Source organism: Caretta caretta, chromosome 4 (genome assembly GCF_965140235.1).
Source record: "Caretta caretta isolate rCarCar2 chromosome 4, rCarCar1.hap1, whole genome shotgun sequence".
NCBI classification, from domain to species: Eukaryota; Metazoa; Chordata; order Testudines; family Cheloniidae; genus Caretta; species Caretta caretta.
This window is the reverse complement of record NC_134209.1, coordinates 2412753-2433050: the sequence shown is the minus strand read 5'-3', so window position 1 is coordinate 2433050 and position 20298 is coordinate 2412753.

Genomic DNA, 20298 nt, shown 5'->3' with positions numbered 1-20298 from the left:
GTCTCACACTCAACACGACCCACAACACGTCTCACACACACTGAATGACACACAGCACGTTGCACGTACGTCACACACACAAAGTCGCACACACAGTTTGTTGCATGTCTCACGTATCATGTCACGCAGATGTCACACTACGTCATGCACACGCACAACACGTCACACGCACGCACACACTACATGTCACACACACATGACTCACACCACATGACACATGACACAAAATGGCACACATGACATTGAGACACACACACACGACACTGACACGTTGCACGTAGCACACACAGCACATCGCACGTTGTAGACAGCGTGTCGCACGTTGTAGACAGCGCGTCACACGTCGCTCACAGAACACAGTGCGTGTCGCAGGCACGTTGCGTATTGCGCGTCGCACGTAAACCGCACGTCACGCGTACACTGCACGTCGCACACGCACAACACGACACACAACCCGTCACACACACAACACTGACACACAACACGTCACACACTAACAAAACCCTCAAGAAAACACACACACAACCACGTCTCACACACACACAATACCACATGACACACAACGCCTCACACACAGAAACACGTCTCTCACACACACCGACACACACACGCACGGCACACGACGGCTCTCATACGTGCCGACACACTCGCGCGCTCGTGCACGGGACACGACATCTCTCACACACGTCACCCCCACACACACACGACACACGACGTCTCACACGCCCACAACACGACATAGGACACGTCACACGACACACAAGACGGCAGACAACACGACATCGAAATCACACGCGACACCGAAACGCGACACACACACAAGACGGCAGAGGACAAGACGGCTGAGCTGCTTGGGCCTCTTTCCAAGGCTTGGTTTTTCTCAGCTCAGGGCCCTGATTTATCTGGTGCTCTGGGTAGTTCCCCTGATCACACTTCCTCAGGCTCGTCCTTGGGAGGAGATTTATCATGGGAATTACACAGAGAGGAATGATCCCTGGGAACTCAGTGCCGAGCCTCCCAAATCTGCACCTTTGTCTTTCTTTAATGAACAGATGGAAGATCAAAGCATTGTATTCAATCCTTGAAGTGTCCATCCCATTTCTGTGCACAGTGGGCTTGAAAAGTTGTCCTTCTTCGTCTGTACACAACACGTGTCCATTTTAAATCCAAAGATGCATAATGAGCCATGGGCTACTTCCCTATGACACAGAGGGTCACAAACATGGTAGTGAAGAGGACAGATTACTAAGTAATCCCAGTGGGTTTCAGCCCCGTAGGATCACCTGGAAGGATTTTTCCTTCCTTTCAAAAGGGCAGAACCCAAACCCCATTCAGAAGATGCAGGGAATCTTACAGTAAATTCTTCCCACATGGTCCCCTTTGTAAAGCCAGTCTGTCAGAACTTGCCTTAGCACAAGAAAATAACGCCAGGCAGTGGTAAGCACACAAACAAGACTTTATTTACGAGAGGGAAAAGGACTAGGCTAGGCTAGAGAAGGGCTGGATTAACAAAACTTGAACTCTGGAAGTGCTCCAGTCTCCCAAACAATTACACCCAGGAGGTCAGGTTGATGTTCTCTCTCCCTTCTCTTGCAGGGACAGCGATGGACGGCTGCTGCTCTCTTGACATTGGACGTCAGGGAGGGACTCCATGATGGACACAGGAACGGGTGAGTAGACCTCACTAAAAACCCTCCCTATCCCTCTTTGCGTCGTCTCTGCCTGGATGTTAGACCCTATCTACGCGGATTCAATCCGTGCGTGGGAGTGTGCTCCCCAACCCAAACTAATAGAGGAAATGGCTAAAGGTCACCAGATTCTTTTCCCAAGTCCAAGATGGCCACCTGACAGATAACCCAAAAGTTACATGCCTTTCTTCCCTTCTTTTAGGAAAATTTGGCAGGGGTAACCAGCATTTTACATACCCGGAGACTGGATTTGACCAATCAGGGTTCGTTGCGGGGCAGTGTGACCCACACAGAAGGGGGTTGTATATCCCCTCTGAGAACTCCTCCCTGTGTCCTCTACCAACTGAAGTGGGCGTCAGCCCCGTAGGACCGCCCCGAGAGGGGATTTGACCAAAGAAGGGAAGTGCTGCAGTGGAGTGACCTGCCCGCAACAGGATCCCGTGGTCCCTCTAAAATGTCCCCACACCACCCTCTAGCAGTTGGCGAGGGTTTCACTCCCACCTTAGGCCATCTCAGAAGGGAAATGTGTACCAATCCAGAACAGGTATAGCCCGAAGGTCTAGGCCACGGTTTCTTCAAAAGACATCCTTGGAACGAGATGGGCTCTTCTCCGCAGTGTTGTGTTGCTACTTCCAGGACGATGCTGCCAGCCTCGCAAACATGGAGCTCCAGAGATCGGCGGCTTCTGGCCTAGACCTTCGGGCACTGCCTATTCTGATCATTACGTTTCCCTTCTGGGATGGCCTAAAGCGTGTGTGCGAAACCCTGACTGATTAGCAGAGGACGGTGCGGGGATTTCATGGAGGGGTGATGGACCCCTCTTGCGGGCAGGTCACCCCACCATGGCACTTACCCTGTTTGGTGAAATCCCCTCTCTGGTGGGTCCTAAGGGGCTGAGGCCCACCCCAAGTGGAAGGAGCTCTTGGAGGGTCACGTGACCCACTTCCGGATGGGTCACTCTGCCCCAGAACATTCCCCAATTGCTCAAATCCATTCCTGAGGCAGGTGCATGGAGATAAAACACCCCCAGATTGGTAAAGGAGTGGGAGGATCTCTTAGAGGGGTCACATGCCACTCCTTGTTTCGACTCCCGTTTGCATCTTGACCCCAAAAGTCTTCTGTCATAGGGTCGGTCTCATGGTGACAGATAGCGATGTCTGAGGAGTGAAGGGGCTAGGTCCCATGGCTGACATCAAATAACTTCCCTAAGCCTCAGGGTAGTTTGGCCAAATGCCCAGTGTCAAAATGGCTGCCCTCCCACGCAGTGTGTGTGTCCCAACACCCAGAGTCCGTGCGGCCGTCCTCTCCGTCGGGGCTGTGTGGCCCAGCGACCAAAGTCCGTGCGGCCGCCCTCTCCGTCGGGGCTGTGTGGCCCAGCGACCAGGGTCCGTGCGGCCGCCCGCTCCGTCGGGGCTGTGTGGCTCAACGCTTCGAGTCCATATGTCTATCCTGTCTCTTACGCCCGTGTGGCCCGATAGCAATGGACAATATGGCTACTCTCTCCCTCAATGCTGTGTGGCCCAACGCCCGGAGTCAGTGTAACTGCCCTTCACTGCAGGGCTGTTTGGCTGAGAGTTCAGAGGCAAGATGGTTGCCCCTCCTCTTGGGGCTGTGCAGTCTAGTGGGTCAATGGGGACGTGGGCAGCCACCAAAGGATGGATGGCAGCCAGGGCAGGTGGACCCAGGCCCTCGTTACTCCACCGGCTCCTCGCCCAGGGCCTCGTCCGTGGCCAATGTGTTTGCCATTGAGTCAGTGGGGATCCAGCACTGCGGATGACAATGGCTAGTTCACCCAGGTTACTTCCTTGGAGATGTCTCTAGGCCATGGGTTGGGGGTCTCTGGGTTCCCGGCGTGGGAAACTCCCAGAGTCTCCGATCTCCCTTGCATGTCTGCAGGCCCCCATGGACGTGGCTGGGTCTCGGCACCTCAGAGCTCTGCAGTCAGGGGCTTGAGCTGCTTCTGGACTGGAGCCTACAGTGTGCATCCTCCATTTTCAGCGGTCTGCCTAGCGTGAGCTGAGCTGCTCCCTTACACTCTGGTGCTCCGTTTGGAGCATGTCCGGCAGGGCTGGGGAGGGGCTTGGCTTTCTCCACCTAGACTATGGGGTTCTGTGTGGCTGGTTCAGCCCGGCACATGCTGCTCGGCCTCTTCTGTCTCCTCCTTCCCATGCAAAGCTGCTTTGCCATCTCACAAGAGATGGGATCAGTGGTGGGCTCAATTGGCTCCTGTTGGCCTCTTGATGTCTGGGGGCTCAGGAAGGAGGTTGGGGTGGGGCTCTGGGAGAGAGTTAGGGTGCAGTAGGGGGCTCAGGGCAGGAGGTTGGGGTGGGGGTCTGGGAGAGAGTTAGGGTGCGGGAGGGGGCTCTGGGCAGGAGGTTGGGGTGGGGGTCTGGGAGAGAGTTAGGGTGCGGGAGGGGGCTCAGGGCAGGAGGTTGGGGTGGGGGTATGGGGTTTGAAAGGGAGTTAGGGTGCAGGAGGGGGCTCAGGGCTGGGGCGTGAGGTGCGGGGTGCTTGCCTGGGGCAGCTCCCATTTGGGGGTGCACTGGGGTTGAGGCAGGCTCCTTGCCTGCCCTGGCCCTGCGCTGCTCCTCCCGGAGTGACCCTGCAGCTGCCAGCACGGCACGGATGTCCCTTGCTGCGGCCCCGCTGGCGGGGAAGGTTGCTCCTTGCGCTGTCCTGTGTCTGCCTGCAGGCACCGCCCCCACAGATCCCATTGGCTGCGGTTCCTGGCCAATGGGAGCTGCGGGGATGGAGCCTGCAGGTGAGGGCAGCGGGTGGGCGGAGCTTCCAGGCACTCACAGCTCCAGATCCAGCCCAGCACGGTGGGGGAGGGACAGCAGTGCACGAAGCCGCCTCCCTGCTCCCCGCTAGGAAGGGCCGGACGCAGGGACGTTAGTGGCCGCAGTCCAGGGTCCCGGGCTAAGGGGGCCCCACCAAAAGATCTGCACTTCTGGCAGCCTGGAGATCTTTTTGCGGAGTCCCCCTTAGCCAGGGCTGCTGCCCCTAGATCCCCTGCATTAATCCTGCCCTGTCTGCACCCCAAACTCCTCATCCCCAGCACCACCCCAGAGCCCGCAGCCCCCACACCTCCCAGCCACTGGGTCTCATAATTTATAAAATTGCTATTTGCAAAAATCCAAATATTGAAAATTAATTCCCGGATCCTGCAGACACTTAAACAGACACAGAACTTTACTCTAGAAACAGTCCCGTGGTTTAAAGTTCAGTGAGCGTTTGCAGCGTCAGGGACTCCGTGTATTTTTATTAAGAACTTGTCATGTAGTGGCATAAAATCTGTCACTTCAACAGTAAAACAATTTTGTTTTAACAATAAAAAGTTATTTAAACTCTCAGTAATTTACAATAGCAATTTTTTTATACCGGCCAAAGTTTCCAAAAAGTGGAGCCCAAAATCAGGCTCTTCAGCCTGCCTTTAGCCACCTAAGGGAGGGGTTTTCAAGCATGCTCAGGGCACAAGTCCTATTGACTTCAAACTGCAAATCCTGATGGTTGAAGCATTTCAGCTCTTTACTTGTGGAAGTACAGTGTCCTGGCCAGAACACATCCACATCGTCCATATCGCTTTTCACTAGTAGATCTCAAAGCTCTTGACCAAGGAGGCACAGAGTACAGGCTTCTTGATTTTCAATTCTGCGTCTGTATAGTCTCATACTAGGGGATATTAATGAGGCCTTGGGCTTGTCTTTTTCAGCACAGATGAGCATTTTAAGTGTGAAACTTCTTAGTAGAAAAATATCGACATAAAATCCAAAATCTTATTAACACTTAGGAAACGAAAAAAAAACAAACAAGTAGAAAACATCCACTTTGACAATTTCAGACCATAAAATGGAAGAGAAGAACTAGCAATATGTACATAAGAAATTTGATGTAAATTTTCAAAAAAACCCTATATTTAAATGTCATAATTTAAATAAAAATTTTAGTTGTGATTTTTAGCCACCCGAAGAAGGGGAGCTCCCAAAGGGTGCTGATGAAAATGTGGTCAGGTAGGAGAAACACCAAAACAAAACCAAGACCTGTTGTTTAAAACACAAGAACATAAGAACATAAGAATGGCCACACTGGGTCAGACCAAAGGTCCATCCAGCCCAGTATCCTGTCTACCGACAGTGGCCAATGCCAGGTGCCCCAGAGGGAGTGAACCTAACAAGTAATGATCAAGTGATCTCTTCTCCTGCCATCCAGCTCCACTCTCTGACAAACAGAGGATAGAGACACCAGTCTTTACCCATCCTGGCTAATAGCCATTAATGGACTTAACCTCCATGAAATTATCCAGTTCTCTTTTAAACCCTGTTATAGTCCTAGCCTTCACAACCTCCTCAGGCAAGGAGTTCCACAGGTTGACTGTGCGCTGAGTGAAGAAGGACTTCCTTTTATTTGTTTTAAACCTGCTGCCCATTAATTTCATTTGGTGGCCCCTAGTTCTTATATTATGGGAACAAGTAAATAACTTTTCCTTATTCACCTTCTCCACACCACTCATGATTTTATAGACCTCTATCATATCCCCCCTTAGTCTCCTCTTTTCCAAGACGGAAAGTCCTAGCCTCTTTAATCTCTCCTCATAAGGGACCAGTTCCAAACTCCTAATCATTTTAGTTGTCCTTTTCTGAACCTTTTCTACTGCCAGTATATCTTTTTTGAGATGAGGGGTCCACATCTGTACGCAGTATTCAAGATGTGGACGCACCATGCATTTATATAAGGGCAATAAGATATTCTCCGTCTTATTCTCTCTCCCTTTTTTAATGATTCCTAACATCCCGTTTGCTTTTTTGACTGCCGCTGCGCACTGCGTGGATGTCTTCAGAGAATTATCCACGATGACTCCAAGATCTTTCTCCTGATTAGTTGTAGCTAAATTAGACCCATCATATTGTATGTATAGTTGGGGTTATTTTTTCCAATGTGCGTTACTTTACATTTAGCCACATTACATTTCATTTGCCATTTTGTTGCCCAATCACTTAGTTTTGTGAGATCTTTTTGAAGTTCTTCACAGTCTGCTTTGGTCTTAACTATCTTGAGCAGTTTAGTATCACCTGCAAACTTTGCCACCTCACTGTTTACCCTTTTCTCCAGATTGTTTATGTATAAGTTGAATAGGATTGGTCCTAGGACTGACCCTTGGGGAACACCACCAGTTACCCCTCTCCATTCTGGAAATTTACCATTTATTCCTTCCCTTTGTTCCCTGTCTTTTAACCAGTTCTCAATCCATTAAAGGATCTTCCCTCTTATCCCATGACAACTTAATTTACATAAGAGCCTTTGGTGCGGCTTCAGAGTGATCGCCGTGTTAGTCTGTTTCAGCAGAAAGAACGAGGAGGACTTGTGGCACCTTAGAGACTAACCAATTTATTTGAGCATAAGCTTTCATGGGCTAAAGCCCACTTCATCAGACGCATGCAGTGGACAATACAGCAGGAAGATATATAGATATATATACACAGAGAACATGAGAAAATGGGGGTTGCCATTCTAACTCTTAACGAGACCAATCGATTAAGGTATCACAACAAAAGTGTTTTTTTCTCCTGCTGCTAACAGCCCACCTTCATCGATTGGTCTCGTTAAGAGTTGGTATGACAACCCCCATTTTCTTGTCTTCTCTGTATCACTATATCTATATCTTCCTGCTGTATTTCCCCTGCATGCATCTGATGAAGTGGGCTTTAGCCCATGAATGTTTATGCTCAGATAAATTGGTTCGTCTCTAAGGTGCCACAAGTCCTCCTCATTAGCTTTTCCTGACTGATTGTGCTGGGGGCTCTGCCTGGCTCCAGCGCTCCGGTCCCTCAGCGACCAAGGCCACCTGGGAACCCTGATCGATTCCAGCTTTGAGAAGTGCTTAGATCCATCTGTCTCTTTCTTTGCCTCTGTCTCTCTCTAGGAATAGCCTCCTGACCCTGCCTCATGTGATCAGTTATAGTTTGCTAGCCCCCCCACCCCACCTCCATCGGTGGTTTTGGCTTCTCCATTCACTCTGCAGCAACGCTCCTTGTACCCAAGCTAAAGATCCCTGCAGCCCCAAAAATCCTCGGGGGTTTGCTCATCAAGTGGGTTACTAGCAGAATGGTTGTGGTGTGAAGGTGGAGATAGGGATGTGCTGAACCTGGGGCGTAGGGTGGTGGCAGATGAAGGTGTTGCTCAGCCCAGCCCGCTGAGTCCAAGGACATAGGAGGGGACCGGCTTTAAATTGTTGTTCAATCCAGCCCACTGAGTCCCCGGACACATCAGGGGTCAGCTTGCGAGTGCTGATGACCCAGTCCTCTCTGACATGCTATGTTCATGTGTGTGTGCCTGTGTGTCTGTTCATGTTCATCACATTTGGGGGCTGGAAGACCCCAGCCCTGGGAAACCGAGGTACTGCAGGGTAGCTCCATTGGGAGGGAATTTGCAGAAGGAAGGAGTAGCGATCCATAGGAAAACACAAGTGACAAAAGCAGCACATTGACAGAATTGCAAAATCTCCCCCCACCAGAGAGTCATCCTAACAAATGGGCATACCCCAAGGTAAAGGGCAATTCTGGTAACAGTTCATTTGGGGCTTCTTTGGAAGGGGGATGGACGTCATTCTTGGGACAAGTCACCTGCTATGGCAAAAAACACTTTAGCCCTGTGCGCCCTTCCAGACAAGTCTTATGCCCCAAATACTTTGGGTCCCAAATACTTTGGGGCCAGTTTTGTTTAATATCTTCATTAATGATCTGGAGGATGGCGTGGACTGCACCCTCAGCAAGTTTGCAGATGACACTAAACTGGGAGGAGAGGTAGATACACTGGAGGGTAGGGATACGATACAGAGGGCCCTAGACAAATTGGAGGATTGGGCCAAAAGAAATCTGATGAGGTTCAACAACGACAAGTGCAGAGTCCTGCACTTAGGATGGTAGAATCCCATGCACCGCTAGAGACTAGGGACCGAATGGGTAGGCAGCAGTTCTTCAGAAAAGGACCTAGGGGTTACAGTGGACGAGAAGCTGGATCTGAGTCAACAGTGTGCCCTTGTTGCCAAGAAGGCCAATGGCATTTTGGGATGTACAAGTAGGGGCATTGCCAGCAGATTGAGGGACGTGATCGTTCCCCTCTATTCAACACTGGTGAGGCCTCATCTGGAGTACTGTGTCCAGTTTTGGGCCCCACACTACAAGAAGGGTATGTAAAAATTGGAAAGAGTCCAGCGGAGGGCAACAAAAATGATTAGGGGACTGGAACACATGAGTTATGAGGAGAGGCTGAGGGAACTGGGATTGTTTAGTCTGCGGAAGAGAAGAAGGAGGGGGGATTTGATAGCTGTTTTCAACTGCCTGCCAGGGGGGTCCAAAGAGGATGGATCTAGACTGTTCTCAGTGGTAGCAGATGACAGAACGAGGAGTAATGGTCTCAAGTTGCAGTGGGGGAGGTTTAGGTTGGATATTAGGAAAAACTTTTTCACTAGGAGGGTGGTGAAACACTGGAATGCGTTACCTAGGGAGGTGGTAGAATATCCTTTCTTAGAAGTCTTTAAGGTCAAGCTTGACAAATCCCTGGCTGGGATGATTTAGTTGGGAATAGGTCCTTCTTTGAGCAGGGGGTTAGACTAGATGACCTCCTGAGGTCCCTTCCAACCCTGATATTCTATGATTCTATGATCAGTCTGGAGTTTCACACACTGAATGATCAGAATACAGTGACCTGCAATGAGCTACAGACCAACAACCATTCGCACTGATTCTTCAGCAAGTCTTTTAGAAGCACAAGAACACCAGCGAGAACCAGGAACGGATCAGAGACAATCAGCAGCGAGAAGGAGAACAATTCACCAAGCAGATGATTGGTTCTGGCTTATTTGCTGGGCCTTAAAGGAGAACAACAAAGTCCTGAATCTCCTCCCGGCCACGAGACCCCCTGCTCAGCCAAGCAGCGTGGAGACTCTGGCGGTGGGCTGAGGGTTCCCCAGATGGCCCAGGGATGGCTCAGGTCACCGGTGAGGATCACTCTCAGAGCACGCTTCCTGTCCCATCTCTTTGGGAGGCCTCCCACCATGAGGGCTACAGAGCAGCCCCCTCCTCGCCAGTGGACGTAGGGAAGCAGGAAAAGGGAAACCAAAAAAGACAAACCCCAAGGACTCGAAGGGACAAAGGCCTAGCTGGGGGAAAATTGTCCCACCTTAACCTCCAGATTTCCGTGCCGAGAATTTGGCCAGCACCAGGTGGATCAGGCTGCCTAGGTACCAATCTTCTCTGGGGCTCTTCCCTTCTCCACAGGAACGTCTGTCTTCTCGCTCAATGAGCAGTGGGAAAGGAGAAAACTCCAGAGAGGCTCCACCTCGCGCTCACATACGAGACCCTGAATTCTCTCTCAGTCCTCAAGGAGACACAACAAGAAGGAGACTCCCTGCAGCAAAGCCCCGGGGGTCTCTGAGATCCCCCTGCCCTGCAGCCTGTCCTCCCTGGCCGTTGTCGTGGACTCTCTGTGAGGTCACCGCCTCCCAACCGCCTTTCACCAATCAGCTGAGTGCTGCAAAAGGCCCTTGTGATGTCACTGCCACCCCCACCCCTGCCCTGCAGGGCTCATGTCCTGCCCCGAGCCGGCTCCTGTGCGTGTTTGAGCTGCTCCCCCTGGGTCACCCCCACACACTCAGTGGTCGTGCAAGGGCTCACGCAGGCCACACGTGGAACCATCAGAGGATGCTCAATGTGCCGCACTCGGTTTTGCAGAGATTTGTCTGCATGAAATGTCGTCTCCTGGAGCTGATGAAGGAGAAGATCTGAGGTTTGGAGATGCAGGTGGAAAGTCTGGTTGAGTTTAGAAAGGGGTTTGAGCAGATGATGGAGCAAAGACATGAGGTATCTGAAGGGAAAAGCTCAGCCTTGCAGATGGAAGCAGGACTGAGAAATTCTGAGGGGAGACTGCTGGGTGAGGGAAGTGGTCAGTGGAAGCATGTGACTACAAGAACCAGGCAGAGGAAACGACGAGCTCGTGAAGGAGAAATAGAGCTCAGGAATAGGTTTTGAGAGTTGGAAAATGAATAAGGGGATCAGCAGGTAGTCACTGAAGGTGGAGGGGCAAGGAAGAAGAGAAGAGCGGCTAGTCCTATTGGAAAAGGGGAAGAGTCAATGGAGACTACACCAAATATGAGCCCCAGGAGGATACAGGATGGGTTGAAGAGGATTACAAGGGAGAGTAGGAATGGAAAGAACTTGCAGCCAGAGGGAACAGGGGATAGACTGGAGAATAGCACCGTCACCAGGGAAAGGCAGGGCTACGTGATCGGGGACTCTTTACTGAGAAGACTAGACAGGCCTGTAACCAGAGCTGATCCAGAGAATAGAAGGGTGTGCTGTCTTCCAGGTGCTAAGATATGTGATATAGATGTGAGGTTGAAAAGGCTCCTAAAGGGAGCAGGAAAGAACCCCCTAATTATCCTTCATGTGGGAACAAATGATACGGCTAGATTCTCACTAGAAAGTATTAAGGGAGACTGTACTAGGCTGGGGAAGACGCTTAAGGAAATCGAGGCTCATGTGGTCTGTAGTGGGCTTTTGCCTGTTCCTGGAGAAGGGCAACAAAGGCGTGACAAGATTATGACTGTCAACAGATGGCTCAGGCAGTGGTGCTAGAAGGAGGGCTTTGGGATGTATGGCCACTGGGAGGCATTCCTGGACAGAGGACAGTTCTCTCAGGATGGACTTCATCTCAGTAGGGAAAGAAATAGGCTTCTAGGATGGAGGCTGGCAGAACTAATTAAGAGAGCTTTAAACTAGGAATCTGGGGGACATGGTTGGTTAGGGGATGTCCAGGTAATCTCCACTCCGGATTTTAGCCTTGAGAGGGAAGAAAAGAAAGTAAGAAAGGATACAGCCGTGGGTAGGAGAATGGCTATAAGGAGGAAGGGCAGTGTGGATACCAGTCTGATAGGTTCTGCTGGCTGTAGAATGACCGTGCCTCATTGGGTAAAGAACGTGAGGGAGGCCAAACAGCAAAAATGAAGATGTTTGTACACCAATGCGAGGAGCCTTGGTATCAAAATGGAGGAACTAGAGGTACTGGTGCAGGAAGTGAAACCAGATATTCTAGGGATAACAGAAACAGGGTGGAATAGTCGTCATGACTGGACTACGGGTATTGAAGGGTATGTGCTGTTTAGGAAAGACCGAAATAAAGGTCAAGGTGGTGGAATAGCATTGTCTTTCAATGAGGAGGTAGAATGTAAAGAAATCAGCGATGGAATGGATAAGACAGAGTCCGTTTGGGGAAAAATGACGCTGGGGAAGAAAACTACTTGAGCCTCCCCTGGGATAGTGCTTGGAGTCTGCTAGAGACCACCGGGATCTAATGTGGATATGGATCGAGCCCTCTTTAATGTTTTTAATGAAGTAAACACGAATGGAAACTGCGTGATCATGGGAGACGTTAACTTCCCAGATCTAGATTGGAGGACAAGTGCTAGTAATAATAATCGGGCTCAGATGTTCCTAGATGCGATAGCTGATGGCTTCCTTCAACAAGTAGTTGCTGAACCGACAAGAGGGGGTGCCATTCTAGATTTGGTTTTGGTGAGAAGTGAGGACCTCCTAGAAGAAATGGTTGGAGGGGACAATCTTGGTTCGAGCGATCATGAGCTAATTCAGTTCAAACTGAATGGAAGGATCACCAAAAAATTAATCTGCAACTAGGGTTTTTCATTTCAAAAGGGCTGACTTTCAAAAATTAAGGAAATTAGTTCGGCAAGTGGATTGGATTGAAGAATTTAGGGATCTAAAGGCAGAGGAGGCCTGGGATATCTTTAAATCAAAGCTGCACAAGCTATCGGAAGGCTGCATCCCAAGAAAGGGGGGAAAATTCATAGGCAGGAGTTGTAGACCAAGCTGGATGAGCAAGCATCTCGGAGAGGTGATTAAGAAAAAGGAGAAAGCATACAGGGAGTGGAAGATGGGAGGGATCAGCAAGGAAAGCTACCTTCTTGAGGACAGAACATGAAGGGATAAAGTGAGAAGGACCTTGCAAAGAGAATTAAAACCAATCGTAAAAGGTTCTATCACCATGTCAATAAGAAGAAAACCAAGAAAGAAGAAGTGGGACCGGTAAGCACTGAGGATGGAGTGGAGGTCAAGGATTATCTGGGCATGGCCCAATATCTAAACAAATACTTTGCCTCAGTCTTTAATAAGGCTAATGAGGATCTTAGGGATAATGGTAGCATGACAAATGGGAAGGAGGAGATGGAGGTAGATATTACCATATCTGAGGTAGAAGCGAAACTCAAACAGCTTAATGGAACTAAATCGGGGGTCACAGATAATCTTCATCCAAGAATATTAAAGGATCCGGCACATGAAATTGCAAGCCCATTAGCAAGAATTTGTAATGAATCTGTCAACTCAGGGGTTGTACCGTTTGATTGGAGAATTGCAAACATAGTTGCTATTTTTAAGAAAGGGGGGAAAAATGTGATGCGGGTAAGTACAGGCCTGTTAGTTCGACATCTGTAGTATGCAAGGTCTTGGAAAAAATTTTGAAGGGGAAAGTAGTTAAGGACATTGAGGTCAATGGTAAATGGGACAAAATACAAGATGGTTTTACAAAAGGTAGATCATGCCAAACCAACCTGATCTCCTTCTTTGAGAAAGTAACAGATTTTTTAGACAAAGGAAACGCAGTGGATCTAATTGACCAAGATTTCAGGAAGGCGTTTGATATGGTGCCACATGGGGAATTATTAGTTAAACTGGCAAAGATGGGGATCAGTATGAAAATTGAAAGATGGATAGGGAAATGGTTAACAGGGAGATTATAGCGGGTCCTGCTGAAAGATGAACTGTCAGGCTGGAGGGAGGTTACCAATGGAGTTCCTCAGGGATCAATCTTTGGGACCCATCTTATTTCATCTCCCTCCCTCAGCTCAGTTATGGCCTGAATTGCCCCTTCTCCCGGCAGAGCCAGAGGATTGGAAGCTGCAACCTCAGACCCCTGTGTGGCTCGCAGGAATGAACACAAACACGCCCTTGTAGCTGGACAGGTGGCTAGTTTTACCCTTGGGAAACGACAAGGTTAAAGAGAAAGGTGGTGGCCCCACATCTAAGGAATGAAACACAACACAGTCATCATCGTTCTGCCCGTCCTTGCCCCTTCATACTTCTACTGTCTCGCTCCCATCACCCTCGCCCTCTGTGGGTTCAGGGAGAGAGCCACACTCAGTGCTTCCGACACACACAGACTCACACACACATCTTGCAAGGAAAACCTCACCACGGAGCCACATGCACCTGTTGCTTCCCTGCCCCCCTGCTCTCCAGAATCCAATCCCAAGGAAAGCTTGTCGGGCCCAGAGCTGGCAGGGCGTCCGGTGCTGGAGTATTGAAGCTACCGTGACGGCACTCAGAGGAAAGATGCTGAGAGAGTGCAAGTTAAGAATTGGCCGGTCAGGTTTCCAGTCCCCTCACAGGTCATTCCCGCACTCGAGCAAAGGGGCACATCTCAATTCTCAGCTGGCTCAGTCGAGCTGCATCGTTCTTGTTTCCACTCAGTCAGGTTTGAGGCCTGTTTCACACCCTGTCTTTGAGAAGACAGTCAGAAACTACTCTCTGAAATAGCCAATGCAGGAGGACGTGTTATCACTCCTGCCCCAACTCAGATGGACAAAGAGAGAAATGTTCTCGCTTTGAGGGTGGGACTCTCTGCCCTGGGCCAAAGACGAGCACCTCTCTTTGACCTTGGTCGCTCCTTCAGCTTTTCTTTCAGCAGGGAGCCCGAGAGCTCAGGTGCTGGAGCGCTGCGTTGGTCAGTGAAGCTCGGTGAGCTCCAATGTCACTCGGCTCTTCTACCAGCAAGTCAAAACACAGGCAGGATTTCCTCTTTTGACAATACTGGGGCTGTCTGAGGGTCTGTCCACGCTGCACACTGAGCCTGTCTCTATGTGGCCTGGGCTTGCTGACTTGTGTTGCCAAGCCGGTGTTTGAGCATCCAGACTGCAGGGGAAACTCAGGCCTCACACTGTGTCTATCTGTCAAGGTTCCTTCCCCACTCCGTGCAGATGTGGGGACCTGCATGAAAACCTCCTCAGCTTACTTTTACCAGCTTAGGTTAAAACGTCCCCAAGGTACAAACTATTTTACCTTTTGCCCTTGGACTTTCGCTGCTACCACCAAAAGTCTAACCGGGTTTTTTATTAGGAAAGAGCTGTTTGGAAACGTCTTTCCCCCAAAAATTCTCACCAAAACATTGCTCCCCCGTTCCTGGGGAAGGTTTGGTAAAAATCCTCATCAATTTGCATAGGTGACCACAGACCGAGACCCTTGGATCTTAAGAACAATAAAAAAAAAAACATTCAGTTTCTTAAAAGAAGAATTTTAATAGAAGAAAAAGTAAAAAGAATCACCTCTGTCAACTCAGGATGGTAAGTACCTTACAGGGTAGTTAGATTCAAAACACCGAGAATCCCTCTAGGCAAAACCTTAAGTTACAAAAAGACACACAGACAGGAATATCCATTCCATTCAGCACAGCTTATTTTCTTATCCATTTAAAGGAATCAGAATCTAACGCATATCTAGCTTGATTACTTACTAAGTTCTAAGACGCCATTCCTGTTCTGTCCCCGGCAAAAGCATCACACAGACAGATCCCGACCCTTTGTTTCTCCCTCCCGCCAGCTTTTGAAAGTATCTTGTCTCCTCATTGGTCATTTTGGTCAGGTGCCAGCGAGGTTCTCCTAGCTTCTTAACCCTTTACAGGTGAGAGGATTTTTCCTCTGGCCAGGAGGGATTTAAAGGTGGTTAGCCTTCCCTTTCTATTTATGACTCTATCCTACCGCAGTAAGTTGTCCTAAGTTACGCTGCTCCTGCTCCATGAATAACAGAACTGGATTTGATGTAGCTTTGGTCGACTTACTGCTGTGTCTACACTGGGCTGGGTCGACGGGAGACGCTCTTCGGTCGACTTCCCTTCCTCCTGCTGTTCCCGGCGCAGTCCCAACGGCGACTGGAGAGCGCTCTGCTGTCAATTTAGTGGGTCTTCACTGGACCCCCACGACATCAACCCCCAGTGGATCCACCGCAGCAAACAGAGCCTCCCAACCATGCTGCCCCATCCACATGGCACGACTTAGACCCGGGTGGGAAATTCAGCTCCTGTGGGGTGTGTCACCCTCATCCACTGAAGATGCTCCCCGAGCCTCCAGGGATTCCTTCCCTAACTGCTCTCCAGCCGGTTTGTGTCCATACGCTCCCCGCGGGGAGGCTGTGAGTGGCCTGGTTACAAGCGCTGGTTGCTCAGGCCTGGCAGGGAAGGGAAGCTCTGGGCAGCATTGACAGTCTGGAGATCCCTCCGGGGAAGCACAGGCGGTGGGTGGAACAGGCAGGGAGGCCAAGCTGCGGGGTCCTGCAGACGCCCTGAAACCAGCTCACAGACCCCCGGGGGTCACGCTGCCCTACACGCTGTTGCAGTAATGTTTGTACAAGGTGTGACGCTGAAAGAGCAGCTTGTGTCAGAGTGTATTCAGGCCAATGGATGTGTGTGTTAGTAGAGATCAAAGCGACTGTTAAATGTTCAAATGTATTGGGTGTTTAAACCTCCTGAAAACTCGTGAAATGTTGTTTGCACTGTTTTCACTTCTCTGTGTCCTGTTACGCTGTAATAGCAAAGAGTTGCCTTGTGTGGACCCCTGTCACTAAATAAGCCCTCAAAGGAGAATGAAGGTGTGTGGGATGCAAGTGAAGAAAAGGTTCATTTCCAAAGAAGGGGTGGTAAGAAGCAGGATCCCTGGGCGGGGGGCAGGAGGGTGTGGTTTGCACTGTTGTTGCCCAGGGTGGGAATGGGGAACTGGGCTCTGGCTTAAAGCGGTGTCAGGCTTCGGGGGGCTGGGTTCAGAGCTGGAGGTTCGGGTTGGGGTGAGGGTTGGGCTACAGTTTTGGTTCAGGGGTTTCGAGTTGGGGGGCAGGTTATGGGGTCAGGGTTCCAGTTGGGTTCCGGGTAGGGGGTGGGGTTTCGATTTTGGGGGGAGGGTTTGGCCAGTAGCAGCATAGAAGTGCGGGTGGCAATGGGGTGCAGCCAATAGTGATCAGTCGGGGGTCTTTTAGGTCGTTTTAGTGTCAGTAGCACCCTGGGGAGGGGGTAGGGTCATGTTTACGACAGGGGGCTAAAGTGTTGGGGAAGAGGGCGGCAAGTTGACCCATCCCACTTCGCACTTCCCACACGGACACGCACAATACGTCGAACGCGTGGACGCACACACGTCACACACACACGATGACACAAAACGGCACACAACACGACACAAAAATAACACACCACACAGACACACACACAAGACATGGAAAGCGTCACACACAAAACATCACACACACGACGCACAACATGTCATACACACTCAACACAACACGACCCGCAACATGTCGCACTCACACACTCAACATGACACACAACACGTCTCACACTCAACACGACACACAACACGACCCACAACACGTCTCACACACACTGAATGACACACAGCACGTTGCACGTACGTCACACACACACAAAGTCGCACACAGTTTGTTGCATGTCTCACGTATCATGTCACGCAGATGTCACACAACGCACATGCACTCGCACAACACGTCACACGCACATGATGCACACCACATGACACATGATACAAAATGGCACATGACACAAAATGGCACACATGACATTGAGACACACACAGACGACACTGACACGTTGCACGTGGAACACACAGCACGTCGCACACACACACAAGACGGCAGAGGACAAGACGGCTGAGCTGCTTGGGCCTCTTTCCAAGGCTTGGTTTTTCTCAGCTCAGGGCCCTGATTTATCTGGTGCTCTGGGTAGTTCCCCTGATCACACTTCCTCAGGCTCTTCCTTGAGAGGAGATTTATCATGGGAATTACGCGGAGAGGAATGATCCTGGGGAAGTCAGTGCCGAGCCTCCCAAATCTGCACCTTTGTCTTTCTTTAATGAACAGATGGAAGATCAAAGCATTGTATTCAATCCTTGAAGTGTCCATCCCATTTCTGTGCACACTGGACTTGAAAAGTTGTCCTTCTTCGTCTGTACACCACACGTGTCCATTTTAAATCCAAAGATGCATAATGAGCCATGGGCTACTTCCCTATGACACAGAGGGTCACAAACATGGTAGTGAAGAGGACAGATTACTAAGTAATCCCAGTGGGTTTCAGCCCCCTAGGATCACCTGGAAAGATTTTTCCTTCCTTTCAAAAGGGCAGAACCCAAACCCCATTCAGAAGATGCAGGGAATCTTACAGTAAATTCTTCCCACATGGTCCCCTTTGTAAAGCCAGTCTGTCAGAGCTTGCCTTAGCACAAGAAAATAACGCCAGGCAGTGGTAAGCACACAAACAAGACTTTATTTACGAGAGGGAAAAGGACTAGGCTAGGCTAGAGAAGGGGGGGATTAACAAAACTTGAACTCTGGAAGTGCTCCAGTCTCCCAAACAATTACACCCAGGAGGTCAGGTTGATGTTCTCTCTCCCCTCTCTTGCAGGGACAGCGATGGACGGCTGCTGCTCTCTTGACATTGGACGTCAGGGAGGGACTCCATGATGGACACAGGAACGGGTGAGTAGACCTAACTAAAAACCCTCCCTATCCCTCTTTGCGTCGTCTCTGCCTGGATGTTAGACCCTATCTACGCGGATTCAATCCGTGCGTGGGAGTGTGCTCCCCAACCCAAACTAATAGAGGAAATGGCTAAAGGTCACCAGCTTCTTTTCCCAAGTCCAAGATGGCCACCTGACAGATAACCCAAAAGGTACATGCCTTTGTTCCCTTCTTTTAGGAAAATTTGGCAGGGGCAACCAGCATTTTACACACCCGGAGACTGGATTTGACCAATCAGGGAACGTTGCGGGGCAGGGTGACCCACGCAGAAGGGGGTTGTATATCCCCTCTGAGAACTCCTCCCTGTGTCCTCTACCAATTGAAGTGGGCGTCAGCCCCGTAGGACCACCCCGAGAGGGGATTTGACCAAATAAGGGAAGTGCTGCAGTGGAGTGACCTGCCCGCAACAGGATCCTGTGGTCCCTCTAAAATGTCCCCACACCACCCTCTAGCAGTTGGCGAGGGTTTCACTCCCACCTTAGGCCATCTCAGAAGGGAAATGTGTACCAATCCAGAACAGGTATAGCCCGAAGGTCTAGGCCACGGTTTCTTCAAAAGACATCCTTGGAACGAGATGGGCTCTTCCCCGCAGTGTTGTGTTGTGACTTCCCGGACGATGCTGCCAGCCTCGCAAACATGGAGCTCCAGAGATCGGCGGCTTCTGGCCTAGACCTTCGGGCACTGCCTAGTCTGATCGTTACGTTTCCCTTCTGGGATGGCCTAAAGCGTGTGTGCGAAACCCTGACTGATTAGCAGAGGACGGTGCGGGGATTTCATGGAGGGGTGATGGACCCCTCTTGCGGGCAGGTCACCCCACCATGGCACTTACCCTGTTTGGTGAAATCCCCTCTCTGGTGGGTCCTAAGGGGCTGAGGCCCACCCCAAGTGGGAGGAGCTCTTGGAGGGTCACGTGACCCACTTCCGAATGGGTCACTCTGCCCCAGAACATTCCCCAATTGCTCAAATCCATTCCTGAGGCAGGTGCATGGAGATAAAACACCCCCAGATTGGTAAAGGAGTGGGAGGATCTCTTAGAGGGGTCACATGCAACTCCTTGTTTCGACTCCCGTTTGCATCTTGTCCCATGGCTGACATCAAATAACTTCCCTAAGCCTCAGGGTAGTTTGGCCAAATGCCCATTGTCAAAATGGCTGCCCTCCCACGCAGTGTGTGTGTCCCAACACCCAGAGCCCGTGCGGCCGCCCTCTCCGTCGGGGCTGTGTGGCCCAGCGACCAGAGTCCGTGCGGCCGCCCTCTCCGTCGGGGCTGTGTGGCCCAGCGACCAGAGTCCGTGCGGCCGCCCTCTCCGTCGGGGCTGTGTGGCCCAGCGACCAGAGTCCGTGCGGCCGCCCTCTCTGTCCAGGGCTGTGTGGCCCAGCGACCAGAGTCTGTGCGGCCGCCCGCTCCGTCGGGGCTCTGTGGCCCAGCGACCAGAGTCCGTGCGGCCGCCCGCTCCGTCGGGGCTGTGTGGCCCAGCGACCAAAGTCCGTGCAGCCGCCCGCTCCATCGGGGCTGTGTGGCCCAGCGACCAGAGTCCGTGCGGCCGCCCTCTCCGTCGGGGCTGTGTGGCCCAGCGACCAAAGTCCGTGCGGCCGCCCGCTCCGTCGGAGCTGTGTGGCCCAGCGACCAGAGTCCGTGTGGCCGCCCGCTCCGTCGGGGCTGTGTGGCCCAGCGACCAGAGTCCGTGCGGCCGCCCGCTCCTTCGGGGCTGTGTGGCCCAGCGACCAAAGTCCGTGCGGCCGCCCACTCCGTCGGGGCTGTGTGGCCCAGCGACCAGAGTTCGTGCGGCCGCCCGCTCCGTCGGGGCTGTGTGGCCCAGCGACCAAAGTCCGTGTGGCCGCCCTCTCCGTCGGGGCTGTGTGGCCCAGCGACCAGAGTCCGTGCGGCCGCCCGCTCTGTCAGGGCTGTGTGGCCCAGCAACCAAAGTCCGTGCGGCCGCCCGCTCCGTCGGGGCTGTGTGGCCCAGC